The sequence below is a fragment of the Rana temporaria genome, chromosome 2, assembly GCF_905171775.1.
Source record: "Rana temporaria chromosome 2, aRanTem1.1, whole genome shotgun sequence".
Lineage (NCBI taxonomy): Eukaryota > Metazoa > Chordata > Amphibia > Anura > Ranidae > Rana > Rana temporaria.
Genome location: NC_053490.1, coordinates 118,629,960 through 118,647,925, shown reverse-complemented (window position 1 = coordinate 118,647,925; position 17,966 = coordinate 118,629,960). Strand labels below are relative to the sequence as shown.

The 17,966-nt window shown below is 44.7% G+C and overlaps 1 protein-coding gene across 2 annotated transcripts in view; it reads right to left on the bottom strand.

Moving 5' to 3' along the window:
* Window positions 1-11,229, bottom strand: part of CSRNP2 (cysteine and serine rich nuclear protein 2) — a 66,506-nt gene extending 55,277 nt beyond the window's left edge. The window contains exon 1 of one of the 2 annotated variants that reach the window (XM_040340849.1): window positions 10,833-11,229. The gene's annotated coding sequence lies outside the window, so the exon portion shown is untranslated. The remainder of the gene's footprint in view (window positions 1-10,832) is intronic. The other variant, XM_040340847.1, reaches the window with a different exon arrangement.
* Between the last annotated feature and the right edge of the window lie 6,737 nt (window positions 11,230-17,966).

Below are 17,966 nucleotides of genomic sequence, written 5' to 3'. Positions count from 1 at the left end.
TCTGTCTTCTCTCCGCCCACTGACTTCCGGGAGGGATGCCTCTTCATTCCTGGTGGTATCAGATTAAGCATCGGAGCAGTTGCACGAGTACAAGTACTTGTGCAAATGCTTGGTATCAGCACCGATACTACGAGGGGCTGCGGATAAGTATTGAGCCTTACCCAGAAATAATAGAGCAAGGAAGCTGCAAATTGCAGGGTGTACTGGCCAATTTGTCTATATTTAATGGTGCAAAAAACTACCTATGATTTTAACGTATATTTCTTTTTTAGGTCCAAGTGAACATGGAAGCCCCCTGAGAATAATTCAATGTGGAAGACCATAATCAAGTTCCTGTTTCTCCAAGGTAAGCGTGCAAAGCAGATCCATGATGAAATGTCACAAACTTTGGGTGACAGTGGGCCTTCATATGCAACATTGGGTCGTCCATTTTAAAACTGGCTATTTCGAAGTTGAAAAATGAGAAACCCAGTGGAAGGCCCGTTTGTCTCTGTGCCTACAAAAGTCAAATGATTTGGGATCCACTTTGCTGCAAGCTTTCTAATTTGCAAGTCGTTGTGGATAATGGCACCAACTCCCTTACTTGATATTCCCAAATATGAAGCAATATTTTTGGCTAATATTCTACAGCCCTCGATGATCACGTCATGGATGGCTTTCACATTTACAGGTACAGAGGCAGAAACAGGCCTTGCACTGGGTTTCAAAATGTCAACACCGAAACGGACAGTTTTAAAATGGACAACCCAACTCAGGGCTCGACAAATCCCGGTCGCCAGGGCGACTAGAAATAGTGTCCGGGCGACTTGGCTTGGAAGGTGGACATCTGGTGGTAAACCGTTGGTATTACAAGTTATTACCACCAGATGTGAGCTGGCGCCATCTGGTGGTGGCCATTGGTATTACAAGTTAAGCATTACAAGTTAATCAGCAATTCTAATGTTATTTTTCACTGCCATCTTCTTCCCTCTAATTAGAACCCCCAAACATTATATATATTTTTTATCCTAACACCCTAGAGAATAAAATGGCGATTGTTGCAATACTTTGTCACGCCGTATTTGCGCAGCGGTCTTAAAAGCGCACTTTTTTGTGAAAAAATTACACTTTTTTTAATAAAAAAATAAGACAACAGTAAAGTTATCCCCATTTTTTTTTTATATTATGAAAGATAATGTTACGCCAAGTAAATTCATACCCAACATGTCATGCTTCAAAATTGCGTCCGCTCGTGGAATGCCGACAAACTTTTACCCTTTAAAATCTTCATAGGCGACGTTTAAAAAAATCTACAGGTTGCATGTTTTGAGTTACAGAGAAGGTCTAGAGCTAGAATTATTGCTCTCGCTCTACCAATCGCGGCGATACCTCACATGTGTGGTTTGAACACCGTTTACATACTGTATGCGGGCGCTGCTCACGTATGTGTTCGCTTCTGCGTGCAAGCTCGTCGGGACGGGGTGCGTTTTCTGGCTCCTAACTTTTTTAGCTGGCTCCTAGATTCCAAGCAAATTTGTCAAACCCTGGTTTAACTGTTACATATAAAGGGCCACTGTCACCCAAAGTATGTGACATTTCATCATGGATCTGCTTTGCATCTTTCCCTTTGAGAAACAAGAACTTGATTATGATCCTATGCTCTGCTACACAAAAAAATTCTAGAGGTGCTGCCATGTTCACTTTGGGCCTGAAAAAGATAGAAAAGTTAAAATCATAGGTAGTTGCTTATTGCGCCGTTGAATATAGACAAATTGGCCAGTACACCCTGCAATTAACAGCTTTCTCACTCAATTATTTCTGGGTAAGGCTAAATACTTATCAGCACCCCCTCGCAGTATCGGTATCACCCTACTATGCATGCATCTAACTCCTGAAGAGTGAACAAAATTCACGAAACGCGTCAAGTTTATGGATGCAATATTTATTTTAATAATGCCATATGGATTGTATATGTTCAACACTATATGTATGAAATGCATTAATATGGATCCATTACAAATCAGCTTGTTTCCATTTTATCCTCTTTTTATAAGCAATTTATTAAACAACAATGTTGGAAACTAGTTATTCATTGGTCATGTGTGTTGTATCTCACAAAGTCTCAGTACAAATAAATTGGCAGGGACTAATGTGAATGTACACTATGAAGGCACTGGTACAATTGGCAGGGATGGATGTAAATGTACAAAACTGCTGCATAAATTGATGGCGCTATACAAGTACCTGAGATAAATAAATAATTGGTTGTACTGTGAAGGTAATGGTGGGGTAGACATCATGAAAATGCATTTTTATTTTAACAGCCATAACACGCAGAAATAGAGAAGCTACACTTCGATCATGTCACTCGGCTCAATTTTTATTCATCCATAAAAGCAACATAGTTTATTCCCACTAAGAGACGACCCATTTCTCGCATATTTCACCCTTACAGGCTTAGTAATAACAAAAGAACATAAGTAATGGAATCTGTCTTAAGAAGAACTAAACTCTCCAATCATTTACAGCCATTGAAGCTGCCATTTTAGTCCTCTGATTTGCAGGTACCACTGTGCTGCACATGTGAACAGCTAGGACACCAGACATTTGATGGTTTGACAATTTGATAGAGAGGCAGCATAAGCACACTAGTAACTGTTATAGTTATAATTCATGACATGCCTTGAATGTAACCATTTCGGAAAATGTGTGGTTTAGTTCTACATTAATATTAGCTTCTTGTAATACGTACAGCAGGACTGGGAGCAGAGGGGTCATCACTGGGAACCATTAAGACTCTTCTGCATTGATATATGCTGCATGTTACTGCTGTTGGTCACCCTCTAATGGCTGAAGTGAAGCTTCACCAAACCACACTGCTTAAAGAGAAACTCCACTTTTGCTAAGAAAAAAACCTTCCTCTCTGGGTGATCTATGTACATTGCAGGCATTTTAACAAACTTTGTTGCAGATTCCTACCTTCTGTTATTTTGAAGAAATGGTGGTTTGTCTGTGTCCATGTGCTAAGTGAATCTGTATGGGAGTGGATTTATAATTATGCATCAGCTGCTGCACCTGCAGGGCTCCAATGAGGAGAGTGGCAAGGTCTGCACCCCATTAGACGTGATTTCCCTTTAGGAGTATCTCACCAAAAATTACATTTTTGTTGCAGGGGATATACAAAATCTGAATATTGTAGACTTCTGGGAAACTATGTGAGCCAATCACACAAGCAGGAAATTACATATCTGGAGGCCTTATGTACACCATATGTTTACAGAACTCCTCCAGGTAGCCATATTGCATTGTACAAAAAATGTAAGCGCTGCAGATTGGAATAGAAAAGTAATTTTAAGAACATTCAATTACAATATGGCTTGTGTCGCACTTGTATGCGCTATATTTTTTTCTATTTGCTAATTTTTTCCCCCCCACAAAAGTGGGGTTACCCTATAAGGGACCCCTGTCAGTAAGGAAAACAAACACTCTAAACGTACTGCAGTACCAAAATGCGAGTTACTAACACCTTCAGAGTGCACTAGAAGCCTCAAGTCCCAAGGTGCGCCAATATGCAAAGCTCACACTTAAAGGGGTTGTAAAGGTTCGTTTTTTTTTTTTTCTAAATAGGTCATTGTTGGTTCACAAACCTTTTCCTTCAATTTCCCTTCTAAATGTTTTTTTTTTCCTTTGTCTGAATTTCTCACTTCCTGTTCCTCCTCAGTAAGCTTGCCCCCATCATCCGAGCTGTTCTGGCAGGGGGTTAGTCAGCCAGAAAAGCTTACTGAGGAGGTAAAGAAAGTGAGAAATTCAGAAAAAAAAAAAATTTAGAAGGGAAATCAAAGCAAAAGGTAAGTGAACCAACAATGCACTAGCTTAAGAGCCGGTTCACACAGGGGCGACCTGGGATCCGACTTCAAGTCGCACGCTCGAGAAAATCAATGGCAGTAATGGAGCCGTCTAAATGTACACTGTACTGTCCGACTTTAAAAAAAAAAAGGTTCCTGTACTACTTCAATCCGACTTGTATCCATTAGAGCTACACGATTCTGGTCAAAATGAGAATCGCGATTCTTTTGCTTAGACTAAAGATCACGATTCTCTCACGATTCTCAAAAACTGAATGCCAGAACCCCCCCCCCAAATAAATAAACCTATGATTTATCTGAAAATATGAATATATAAAAAACAGACCAGTGATATGTCTATAATGTTCAAGACCATATAACTTCTATGAAAAAAGCAGAATCAAACTTTGATTCTGCTATTTTCATAGGAGTTATATGGTCTTGAACATTAGAGACATATCACTGGTCTGTTTTTTATACATCAGAAGCAGTACCGCCGGCAACCATTGGGTGGTGCATGGATACACACAGTTGTACAGAACTGTGAGAAAGAGATTAATACATCAGAAGCAGTACCGCTGTCAACCACTGGGTGGCGCATGGCGCAGTTGTACAGAACTGTGAGAGAAGCCCAGGCATCCATCCAGCGGTGCAGGCTGCTGACGTCGGTTCCGATATCGGCGCCATTTGAGTTCCACGCTGGTTACGTGGAGCGGGCGATGAGAGAAGAAAATCGCGGGTCATCCAGCATGGAGATCGCAGGGGGGGGGGTGAATCGAGATTGCGATTCTCTCCGCGATTAATCGTGCAGCGCTAGTATCCATTGATTTCAATGGAAGTCGCCTCAGAAGTCGGATCACTGTCTTTACTGCAGCAACTTTTTAGGAAGTGAAAATAGTTTTTAGGGCAAACCCCTCCCTCCCACAGAGCCGATTCAAGTTTAATTGGCCACTGGAAATCCTCCTGTCCTGGAGGCGACTTGAAGTCGCCACATGTCGCGCTGTGGTGCGGGCTCAGGCCGCTTCCAGGTCGCCTCCAAAGAGTCGTGTTGCCCCTGTGTGAACCAACTCTTAAGGAACCTATTTAGAAAATAAAAAAAACAAACCTTTACAACCCCTTTAATGATGCTGAGAACTGACCCTCTTACAACTTCCTACTGGCAATCCATTATAGTAATGGGCCAATAGAAGATGTAAGACGGTATGAGCCACCACTTGACAAGGTCAAGCATGCAAGCTCTCAACCGAACTGTCGAGCCACAAATTGGCTTGTGTCATAGCTGGTCATATGTACTGCACAGCACCAAGGCTAGAGATTTTCATTATTGACTCACTAATTTGTCTCTACATTTGGGACTTCTGGGATGCAAAAGATGGCATTAGAAGGATAATTTCAATTTTTGTTCAATCCTACAGTTGGGCGATACTCATAGCAGACAATGCCATCCAACACTGCAGCACAAACCAAGTCAAAAAATTGAATGTAGCAACACATGAGCCCATGAGGTGAAAAGTTCAGCCAGGACCTTTGTGCAAAGACTGGGCAGGACCGCATAGTGAAGAAATTGGGGTTGAAGGCATTTTACTATATGGGCTATATTGAGGATGGTTGGGGGTTTGAATGACAACTTCAGGGTTTCTCAACCTTTTTCCAGTCAATGCACCCTCATTCTAAAATGTAAAAAAATAATAGTTTTACATATTGCAGCAGTCACATATGTAGGACACCCAACATTAGAGTTAATTTATTCTTCCAAAGCAAATCCACTTTTTACACAGTATTACAACATTTATTCCTAATTTTCTCTCCCCCATGCAGATAAAATGACCCCAGTGCTGACAGAGGGTTGTCAAGGGTGCTTGCAGGTGCCTAGTATCCTCCATATCATCCAATGGCATTAGGACACTGGCAGCTGGCCTACACAGTGCCCAAGACTGTAATGTTGCACAATGAAAACCTGTGGCTTTGTGTAACAAGAAGGAAGGCATGACACATCGGCTGCCTTGTACATAATTTGTTAGCAATTTGGGGCACTAGTCATTTTGCCTAGGCGCCCTGATTGGAAAAGGCTGGTGTAAGTGAAGATAGGCTTTAAAAACATAATTGTAGTCAACACTAGGCCCTGCAGCCAGTCAGGTCAGGTACCTAGCTATATTTACTGGATGGGTCCCCTAGACGACATGACTGTGCAGAGAACACCAAAATTCAGGTAGGAAAGACAGCCAATACAAATGTATTTCAACTGAACTCACGGTGCATCTGGAAAGTATTCACAGCGCTTCACTTTTTTCACATTTAGTTATGTTACAGCCTTATTCCAAAATGGATTAAAGTCATTTTCCCCCTCAAAATTCTACAAACAATGCACCATATTGACAGCGTGAAAGAAATTTGTTTACGATATTTGCAAATTTATAAAAAAAAAAGAAAAAAAATTACACATACATAAATAGTCACAGCCTTTGCTCAATACTTTGTTGAAGTACCTTTGGCACTAATTACAGCCTCTAGTCTTCTTGAGTATGATGCTACAAGCTTGGCACACATTTTTGGGCAGTTTCTCCCATTCGTCTTTGCAGGACCTCTCAAGCTCCATCAGGTTGGATGGGGAGCGTCAATGCACAGCCCCTTTCAGATCTCTCCAGAGATGTTTCATCAGGTTAAAGTCTGGACATTCACAGAGTTGTCCATAGCAACTTCTTTGTTATCTTGGCAGTGTGCTTAGCGTCGCCGTCCTGTTGGAAGACGAACCTTCGCCCCAATCTGAGGTCTGGAGCAGGTTTTCATTAAGGATGTACATTGCTGCATTCATCTTTCCCTCAATCCTGACTAGTCTCCCAGTTCCTGCCGCTGAAAAACATCCCCACAGGATGATGCTGCCACCACTATGCTTCACTGTAGCGATGGTATGGACCAGGTAATGAGCGGTGCCTGGTTTCCTCCAGACATGGCGCTTGCCATTCAGGCCAAAGCGTTTAATCTTTGTTTCATCAGACCAGAGAATTTTGTTTCTCATGGTCGGAGAGTCCATCAGGTGCCTTTTGGCAAACTCCAGGCAGGCTGTCATATGCCTTTTACTGAGGAAAGGCTTCTGTCTGGCCACTCTACCATACAGGCCTGATTGGTGGAGTGCTGCAGAGATGCTTGTTCTTCTGGAAGGTTCTCCTGTCTCCAGAGAAACACTGGAGCTCTGTCAGAGTGACCATCGGGTTCTTGGTCACCTCCCTAAGACTATTCTCCCCCGATCGCTTATTTTGGCCGGGTGGCACGCTCTAGGAAGAGTCCTGGTGGTTACGAACTTCTTCCATTTACAGATGATGGAGGCCACTATGCTCATTGGAACCTTCAATGCTGCAGAAATTGTTCTGTACCCTTCCCTAGATCTGTGCCTCGATAAAATTCTGTCTCAGAGGTCTAAAGACAATTCCTTGGACTTCATGGCTTGGTTTGTTCTCTGACATGCACGGTTAACTGTAGGACCTTATATAGACAGGCGTGTGCCTTTCCAAATCATGTCCAAATCAACTAAATCGTGCGCCCCCCAGTGGCCAGGAGGAGCGGAGGCCGTAAAAAGAGAATTAGAGCCACCCTGCGGTCGTACGGCCGTCGGGAAGTGGTTAAACAACCTTCTTTCACATTGTCATTATGGGGTATTGTTTGTAGAATTTCGAGGAAAATAATCATTTGAATCCATTTTGCAATAAGGCTGTAACATAACAAAATGTGGAACAAGTGAATACTTTCCGGATGCACTGTATATCAGTTTAGCCACAGCTCTACTTTATAGTTTAGACACCCCCAGATGAGATTAACTTTTGTGATTTTGTTAAGCAGGGCTGTAAAACAACCATCCGTGTGCAGATCACTAATCCTGGTTGTGAATATTAGTACAAGCTCTTGATGCATTAAGTATGTCTATACGCTGCTTTTCTTGTCCCTATAGTAGAATTACATAGTCATCTACCGTATACCTTTAAAGTTACATTTATGACTTAAAGTCCATTACACCCTCAGAGTGCTAGGTATTTGCTGGTGAAATGTTAGATTTATTTTGTGCATCCATCTGTTGCTGCAATTCCTCTAAGGCATCATGCAAAATTTAGACAATCCCAACGGATGCTCTGGATATTTCAAAACATCTTATACTACTCAGCAGCTGCATGAATTACCGTACAAGAAAATGCAACTTCCAAAATAAACACTGAAACATTTTCTTTATTCTCTACAATGTTGCAAAATTTACAAAGAAACATTTACTGGTGACACATGGTGGCAATGAAAATGTCCCCTCACATCCTATACATTTAGGTCTTGGCATCCATCCCAGAAATATCTTAAATTCCAGAGTAATACGATTTGAGACCGCATTTGACAAGGACCACTGGTCAAGCAGAAACCAGTGATAATTGCGGTTACAAATTTGGAGGGGGGTTCTCTGAATTTAAATACCAAAAACGTGTTATAACAAGTGTTCATCAGGATATTTATTTGCAAGAAGAACTGGATTAAAAAGAACAGCTATGAGAATGCAGTCTTGGTAAGAACCTATGTGAGGGCTGGAGTTGAAGCCATTTTGCTACTAGGCCTCAAATCTTTACAAAGCAAAATTTCAAATAGTCCAGGGAGAGAAATGATAGCAAATGACTAAAGGTTTGGGGACAGAAAAAATACACCATTTAACATGGAAAATATTGAGATAACTTATCAGTTGCATAGATATATCTACAGCTCACAGTACATGAAGGTCGATTGGAAGAATGCTCCTTACATTGGTGGTCCCCCCCCCCTTACAGATACCGTAACCTAAAGAATCACTTGTGTAAGTGGGGTCTTGTCTAAAAGGCATACATTGATCACTGCTCAGAAAAACCCCTAACAACCTCGAGAGCGGTGGTCTCCAAACTGCAGCCCTTTGCTTGCCTTTACCCAGCCCTTGGGGCACTATTCCTCCCACTGACACAAACAATGGGCCCTCATTGCAAAAATGGGGCACTATTTAGTCTCACTGACGCCAGAACACTCTCGCTGGCCACAATCTGCACCCCCTTCTAAAGTAAACTGACCCTTTGTTTGGAGACCCCCTGCTCTAGAGCTGGGGTCTCCAAACTGTGGATCACTGGTCAGATTTGGGCCTTTGTTTACCTTTATCCAAACCGTTGGGGCACTATTGCTTTTATCCAACCCTTGGGGCACTATTGCTTTTATCCAACCCTTGGGGTACTATTCCTTCCACTGACACCAAACACGGGGCACTATTTCTCCGACTGACACAATGTGGTACTTTTTCTCCCACCGAAATGGGGGAACAAATTATCTCACTGACACCAATGATTATATATATATATATATATATATATATATATATATATATATATATATATATATATATATATATATATATATATATATAGAGAGAGAGAGAGAGAGAGAGAGAGAGAGAGATTATATATATTAGAGAGAGAGGGGGAGATAATATATATATAAATTTTTTTTTTTACTCCCACTGACCAAGCCTATGGCATTATTTACTCCCACTGACCAAGCCTATGGCATTATTTACTCCCACTGATACCTAAACATTTTCTACTCCCACTGGCCATAATCCAGCCCCCATAAAGTTTGAAGGTCACTAAAACTGGCCCTTTGTTTAGAAAAAGTTTGGAGACCCCCTGCTCTAGAGGAACCCTTCCACAAAACACTAGTGGAGAACCACGGCTGTAAACCTAGAACTCTGTATTCAGTAGAAAATTATACAATAACCTAAACTTGCAAAGCAAACATACATTTTTTCAAAAGCAACATATCTAAACAGAAGCTAAATTTATACACATATGTATTCATATATCAGATATATACACAAAACCTAGAAACCTTAAAAAAAAATATCAATCCTATGTATAGTAGAGCTTTCATGACTACAACATTAGAAGACAGTACATTTTATACCCATGTATGTATTTGTATACACAACTCACTATATACACAATACTTAAAAAAATAAACAGGTGGGCCTTTTCATTTTTGTTCACCAGTATATATATATATATATATATATATATATATATATATATATAGATATACACACATACATACACATTGTGTGTGTGTGTATATATATATATATATATATATATATATATATATATATATATATATATATATATAAAAACTGACTCTGTACTTTGGAGGAACACCAAATCAAAATCAAATAATGTACTTATAAGGTGTGATTCACATTCTTCTAGCTATGCAATCATTTTAAACACATATATACGGTATATATAAAACTTAGGGATATTGACTGCACAGTCATAGTTGGAAAGGCTCTCATTCCCATCCAGTGGGGTAATTACAAGGTAAGCTGACATTGAATTAATTATGTCAACAACAATAAAAAAAAGAAGGAGTTCCAGGCACTCCAGCAATTAATGGCGGTCACCACCCCCAATAGTCACCCATGTCAGTCCAGCACAGATATCCATCCACAGTCCCCCCCATATACTCTGCACTCCATCACACACCAGGGAACTCCAATAACTGGAGGTGGTGGTGGGATCCCCTGCAGCTAAGTGTCATTGTAATGACAAGGCTCCCCATAAATTGATGACATTACAGGGGTCTGTGAATTGGAAAGTTCACATGACAAGACAGTAATAAGAGGTTCTGCAGCAGCTGACACTCAGCCAGGCCTGCCATTAGCACAGATCTCTGTAGCAGCTGATTGCTGGGAAATCCTGGAACAAAGCTGAGCCCAGGCAGGCAGGCTCTGTGTACAGCAATACAAGGAGCCTCCAGCAGACTATTATGGGATGCCTAGATGAAGTAGTGATGTGTATATGGGGGGGGGGGGGGGGGGGGGGGGGGGGGGGAGATGGCCGATAATAATAGGGGATGCTGTGCTCTCCCCAGCAGTCTGGGCCCCATGTCCAGTCATGGATGGTGTATTGGAGGAGAGGCCATCCTCCCAGGCTGGGGATTTAAATGTCCATCCACATTCACCATACGTACTGTGTCCGCGGATCCTCCTCCCGATGGGACCCCAGACGTGCAGATCGGCGGCTAGTGAAGGGCGAGTCCCGAGGTGTGCTGCAATGTCGGGGCGATCCGGCCTGTGTGTATGGGGGTGTCGGTGGTTGTGCACGGATGGAGCATTGGTCAGCAGCGAGCCTGATCGAAGCCGGGGCGGAAGGGAGAAGAGATCAATGACATGGGGTGTCAGATCGGGATCATGTCCTCCTCGATCTGCTCGGACACACACACAGTACAAGGGCGGTGGGAATAAGGAGGAGGAGGAGGAATGCAGTGATTCTCAATGGGGGAGAGATCGGGGACAGCAGCCACGTCCAGCCCTGTCCGCCCCGGCTTGATACATCAGTAACAATGGGTTGAGCTCGCTACAATGTAACCACTTATAGGCATTGTGACGTCACCGGAGCACCGGAGGGCTGCCGGGAAATGTAGTCCGCCCGGTTACAAGGCATGACGGGAGATGGTGCAGTGTGTGGGCGGGGTCGGGGACGATGGTGGGGTAGACGGGTGTAATGAAGTGATATGATATGGGGAGCACAGGGGAAGAACTGGGACCCGGCTAGGGCTCCGGGATCATGCGGGATCACCATTACTGGACCGCGTAGGGGCGTGGCCGCGAAGTCTCGCGATGTTTGCTGTGCTGGCCGTGGTCAGGCTTTGTGGTTGCTGTGGGGAGGATTGGATGCTTTTGTTTTCGCTGTGACTGAGGCTGAATGATTCACACTGGAGGGACAAAATGGAACTGAAAGTGCAATTGTTACCAAAAATAAACAACTTGGGTTCTCCTTTAGTGGTGTGGGAGCATCAGACGACAGTTGTGATTGGTTGCTATTGGAAACAGCTGGAATATTCTGCTCCAATCAGCGGCTGTGTGCTTGGAGAGCTGACATGATTGATAGTAGAAGAGGGGAGGAATGCGAGTGCCCGGGCATTGTGGTCATTGGGAACAATGAAGAGAAGATTAGCATGGCAAAGGGTGACATTGGTGAAGCGTTCCGTATTTTTCTCTGCCTTTTGGCAAAGATCCGGTGTAGTATTTGTTCTTATCAGTGTTCTAGTGGAGGTTCTGTGCTGTCATTCTGACCTGACTAAGGTTAGGGTGGTGTCTAGGAATCTCTGTTAGAGTGGTGAGGGCTTGGTACCGGCTTGAACAAAAACTGGGGTGCCCACAGGCAGTTGGGGCATAGGGGGTAATTCCCGCGGGAAAGCTGGAAGAACCCATTACCTCCTAAATTGGACATTCTACCTTGTTTGGCAATGGCTGGGAAAGCAAGAAGGTCCGTGGTGTCTGTGCCCCCTAGGAGTGGTCTACCAGGCCTCAGGTTGCGGCCACTGCACAATTGCACAGCCACTTTATTATTTTTTTATTTATTTTTCTTCCGCTGCTTGTTGCTGCTATCACTTTTGTGTGTGTCTTCTCACGGATGAAGGGTGTTGCCCTGATGTCTAAGGGGAGGATGTGTGGCCCTCAGGTTCTTTTCTCCGCTGTCCCTGGGGGGGAGGGGGGGGGGGCAGAGCCCCTTGACCAAGTATTTAATGGACAGCTTCGGATAACCTAGAAGGAGAGCCCCTTGACCGAGTATTTAATGGTCGGCTTCGGCTAACCTAGAAGGAGAGCCCCTTGACCGAGTATTTAATGGTCGGCTTCGGCTAACCTAGAAGGAGAGCCCCTTGACCGAGTATTTAATGGTCGGCTTCGGCTAACCTAGAAGGAGAGCCCCTTGACCGAGTATTTAATGGCCGGCTTCGGCTAACCTAGAAGGAGAGCCCCTTGACCGAGTATTTAATGGCCGGCTTCGGCTAACCTAGAAGGAGAGCCCCTTGACCGAGTATTTAATGGTCGGCTTCGGCTAACCTAGAAGGAGAGCCCCTTGACCGAGTATTTAATGGTCGGCTTCGGCTAACCTAGAAGGAGAGCCCCTTGACCGAGTATTTAATGGTCGGCTTCGGCTAACCTAGAAGGAGAGCCCCTTGACCGAGTATTTAATGGTCGGCTTCGGCTAACCTAGAAGGAGAGCCCCTTGACAGAGTATTTAATGGTCGGCTTCGGCTAACCTAGAAGGAGAGCCCCTTGACCGAGTATTTATTGGTCGGCTTCGGCTAACCTAGAAGGAGAGCCCCTTGACCAAGTATTTAATGGTCGGCTTCGGCTAACCTAGGAGGAGAACCCCTTGACCAAGTATTTAATGGTCGGCTTCGGCTAACCTAGAAGGAGAGCCCCTTGACCAAGTATTTAATGGTCGACTTCGGCTAACCTAGAAGAACGGTGTCTGCCTGGCTAGGCAGACCATTGTAAACCTTAGTCCCTGTCAGGAGTCTTGCGCCCTTGGGGATCAGGGTAGAGGTCCTACTCCTTTTCGGGGTGGACACTCCTTCAGGGGGTGCACACCCTTAAGTGCACTTTTTAGTGTGTTTCACATGCAAGTTTTTTGTTCACTTATGAGTTTTTTTCCACCAAGGCAGACTTAAGAAAAAAAAAAAATCGAATCTGCTCCCAATGATAAGCCTATATGAAAAAGTGTGGGGTACATAAAAAAAAACACACACGCAGTCACCTCCATAATGTGATGTTGGCGCTGTTGCACGGAGAGCCCCTTGACCGAGTATTTAATGGTCGGCTTCGGCTAACCTAGAAGGAGAGCCCCTTGACCGAGTATTTAATGGTCGGCTTCGGCTAACCTAGAAGGAGAGCCCCTTGACCGAGTATTTAATGGTCGGCTTCGGCTAACCTAGAAGGAGAGCCCCTTGACCGAGTATTTAATGGTCGGCTTCGGCTAACCTAGAAGGAGAGCCCCTTGACCGAGTATTTATTGGTCGGCTTCGGCTAACCTAGAAGGAGAGCCCCTTGACCGAGTATTTAATGGTCGGCTTCGGATAACCTAGAAGGAGAGCCCCTTGACCAAGTATTTAATGGTCGGCTTCGGCTAACCTAGGAGGAGAACCCCTTGACCAAGTATTTAATGGTCGGCTTCGGCTAACCTAGAAGGAGAGCCCCTTGACCAAGTATTTAATGGTCGACTTCGGCTAACCTAGAAGAACGGTGTCTGCCTGGCTAGGCAGACCATTGTAAACCTTAGTCCCTGTCAGGAGTCTTGCGCCCTTGGGGATCAGGGTAGAGGTCCTACTCCTTTCGGGGTGGACACTCCTTCAGGGGGTGCACACCCTTAAGTGCACTTTTTAGTGTGTTTCACATGCAAGTTTTTTGTTCACTTATGAGTTTTTTTCCACCAAGGCAGACTTAAGAAAAAAAAAAAATCGAATCTGCTCCCAATGATAAGCCTATATGAAAAAGTGTGGGGTACATAAAAAAAAAAACACACACGCAGTCACCTTCATAATGTGATGTTGGCGCTGTTGCACGTCGCTCTAAGAGTGAGAACTGAGAGATCACAAGACCACTTTTCGCTCAATTCTCCGTCTTCTCAGAGCAGAGAGCAGTGACTGTTAGTCATCCTCCCCCCCACTCTACCCCTCCAGTGCTTACTGGAGCAGTGGGCTGGAGAGTGTGTGGGCGTAGCTGGCTTTGGCTGTCAGCCCCTTGCTGAGAGCCGGACCCAGTTGTCAATCGGGCCGCTGGGTAGATCCCAACAATATGGTCAGGAGCCCAGAGTGGCTCTGTGACATCCATTAAAGGAGAAGTACAGCCAAAGCACATACGGCTATACTTCTCCTGTGTATCACAGGAGTGCAGTTCGTTCTACACTCTTGTGACCCGTTTTCTGCAGACAATGGGCTGAGCTAGCTGTGCCTGTTTTAAAGCTACTTCATGGTCCCCAGCTGTGAATCTATCTAGCTGTACCTGTGCTAAAGCCACTTCATGGTCCCCAGCCATCAACCTATCTAGATGTACCTGTGCTAAAGCTACTTCAGTCTCATGAACCTATAGACCGTTCCAGTCTAGCTCTACCTATCCTGCAGACTACTTCATGGTTCCCAGTTGTGAGTGAAAGACTGTGTTGCTGCTATTTAGAGAGAGAGGAAAAAGTTGTCCTCTGCAGCATTGTATAGCTTGTCCTCTGTAGAATAGAACCCCAAATCCCCTCCCAGGTTTCTATAAGCAATAAAATACAAACCCCTACTGTTCAATGAGCCAGAGTGAATGGACTGTTGCTGTGTGCTATACACCAGTTTGGGAATCTACAGTGGCTCATTTGGGGGTAATCATGCTACATGAGGATGACTGATTCTTTAAAGGGTAAGTTCACCCTTACAGAAAAATCAGTAAGGTGAACTTACACAGGACCCCCTCCGACCTGCAGCACAGCGATCTCCCATTCTGAGCCCTGCTATCTCTACCTCACTGGACCAGGGCTTAGAAAATCCCCTTGGCTTAAAGGGTCACTAAAGAGATGATTTTTTTTTTTGCTGAAATGGCTGTTTACAGGGTATAGAGACATAATAGTTAACTGATTCCTTTTAAAAATGATTAAAAATAGATAAAAACCAATCATATAATGTGCCTGCAGTTTAGTTTAGTTTTTGCTGTTGTTTCCTGCTTCTCTGATGTACAGAGACAAAGAGCCAATAGAGGCAGTGATGCTTTGTAAAACGAAACTGGATTGGTGCTGACACACAGTAATCACACCTCGTTGATTAGATCCTGCGTAGCCTGTCCTGTCAGCGGGGAAGAAGTAGAGAGAATGCTGAGGGGCTTTCTAAGCCCAGTTTTGGTGAGGCAGCAATAACAGGGCTCAGAATGGGAGATCACCATGCTGCAAGTCAGTGGGACGGGTCCTGTGTAAGTTCACCGTAAAGATTTTTCTTGAAAGGTGAACTTACACTTTAATTAGCAGACTGGCAACATATTGATCTTTGTTGTCCTCCCCAGACCTACCACCGAGCACATGCAGTCATGGGTGTAGGAACCCTTACAAATCTGGGGGGGACAGCATTTTTACTCGCCAGGTATATTCTTATCCAGTAAACTGGGAGTTGCTAGCGGCCGAATAGCGCTGCAAAACGACAGTAAAGTGCCGCTTAAAATAGCAGCACTTTACTGCTGATGCCTCAGTGTGAAAGTAGCCTTAGGGCCCTTTCACACTATCGGACCGTATGTCCGCATTTTCATCCGTCCGTTTGCGGATGAAAACGGGACATACATGGGTCCCTATGTGATTACGGGTGTCAGCGGATGAACATCCGCTGACACCCGTAATTTGTCCGCCTCCGCAAAGATCCGCATTTGCAGACGGAAGAAAATCCTATTTTTCTTCCGTCTGCCGGATCGGATGAACACGGACATACGGTCCGTGTTCATCCGATCCCCCATAGGGGAGAGCGAAGGAAACACAGGGCGGTCCCTGCACAGTGTGCGGGGACCGCCCTGTCAGCTGCCAGCTCAGCAGGGATTTTACAGAGGATCCCCGCTGAGCTGTACGGACACACGGAGCGGATCAGTACTGATCCGCTCCGTGTGAAAGGGCCCTTAGAGTGCCGCCTAATCAGTGGCAATGAGTGCAGCCTCAACCTCCTTAATGAGTTTGCATTGATTTCAGCATGCATTGCATGGAACACTTTGCACATGCTGAAATCAATACAAACTCGTTAAACAGATCACATTCATTGAAAGTTGATTAATATACAGATCATGATTTTGCAATAAAGTGATCCATGCTGCAAACTCATTAAACAGTCTACACCTTCAGTGAAAGTTCATGTACTGCAAAGTTTGCAAAACTTGAACTGTCGCTGAAGGGAGACTGTTGAGTTTGCAGCATGGATCACTTTATTGAAAAATCATGATCTGTATATCATAAGAGTATTTTATTCAATTGTACCTGCTGTCCTTTGCAGGGGGTTCCCCTCGTGCTTCTCTCTCTCCTCCTCCTCCTGTCATCAGACAGCCTCCCCCTTCCAAGAGAGGACCCAGTGAACAACAGCCGCACGGAGGGGGTGGGCGGAGCTTTAGGCTCCGCCCTCCACCATTAAAGTTTGTAATCCATTAGTCATCGGCTGCTCAGTACTATCCCCCGCCCTCCAGCCCTCTACATTGAACTCTGCCTCTCCAGCCCTCTACATTGCTGCTCCCTCCTACTATCCTCAGCATTTGTGAGTATAGCAGCAAAGCAGAGGGCTGGAAAGGCGGGGCGGTATTAGCATTCGTGAGGAGAATAGTAGGAGGGGGCGGCAATGTAGAGGGCTGGGCCTCCGCGCTGCACAGACAAAAAAAAAAAAAAACAGGCTGACAGCGCCGCGGCCGTTTTACCTGGGGGGGATTTTACAATACCTGTCCCCTCCGCATTATTTCCTGGGGGGGATGCGTCCCCCCCATCCCCCCCGGTTCCTACGCCCATGCATGCAGTTCTTTACTAAAGCAAATTTGGCTGCAACAGCTCTAATCCATACGCAGAACAGTTTGTAAAATCTTGGGGTGAGGTCACATATGACTGTCCGGCAGGGACGATCTGCCCTATAGGCTCACTATGCAAGCCGCTTATGGCCCCGCAAAGCTGCAGAGGGCCCCCCAAATTACTAGAGGCCCCGCCTGGTGTGAAGTTATTTTAGGCCCCTCACTCCACTTCTCAACCCACTCGCTGCATGGGAGAAGAGGTAAGCAGTCAGCACCCCCCGCTTCTCACTTTAATGTAAGATGTCATTTGCGACAGCATAACACCCCCTTCCCCCGCTTCTCTTCTCAAAGACCTTTATTGTTCATCTAAATTGCCTGGTCTGAAGTTTTTAAAGGGGTGCATGTAAGGAATATCAAAAGAACAGGGCTTACAAAAAGTACAGAAGAGCAGTTAGAGACTATACAGTACATGGGTTTAACAAGCATAGAAGCCGTTTTAAGAAAGTATATTGCTGTTGCTGAGGATCACCATGTTTGTGTCACTTGCTGTATCGCCAGGAATAAGGTGACATGGCAAGGGTGACAAATATTCTAGTAGTGAGGGGGTGGTGTGCTTGGCTCCTTCACTAGTGACCCACTCCCCACATACTGAGACTGGAGTCGGAGAGGGAGAAGGGGCCCGGGGTAGGGAAAAAGCATGGCGCTATGGAGAAATGTGTTTCCTGCATCCAATAGTAAAATACAGACATTGTCACTGAGAGTGATGTGACGAGACTGCTGGGTTGGTAGAGACTGGTACAAGTTCTGCGGTATCAGCTCAGAAA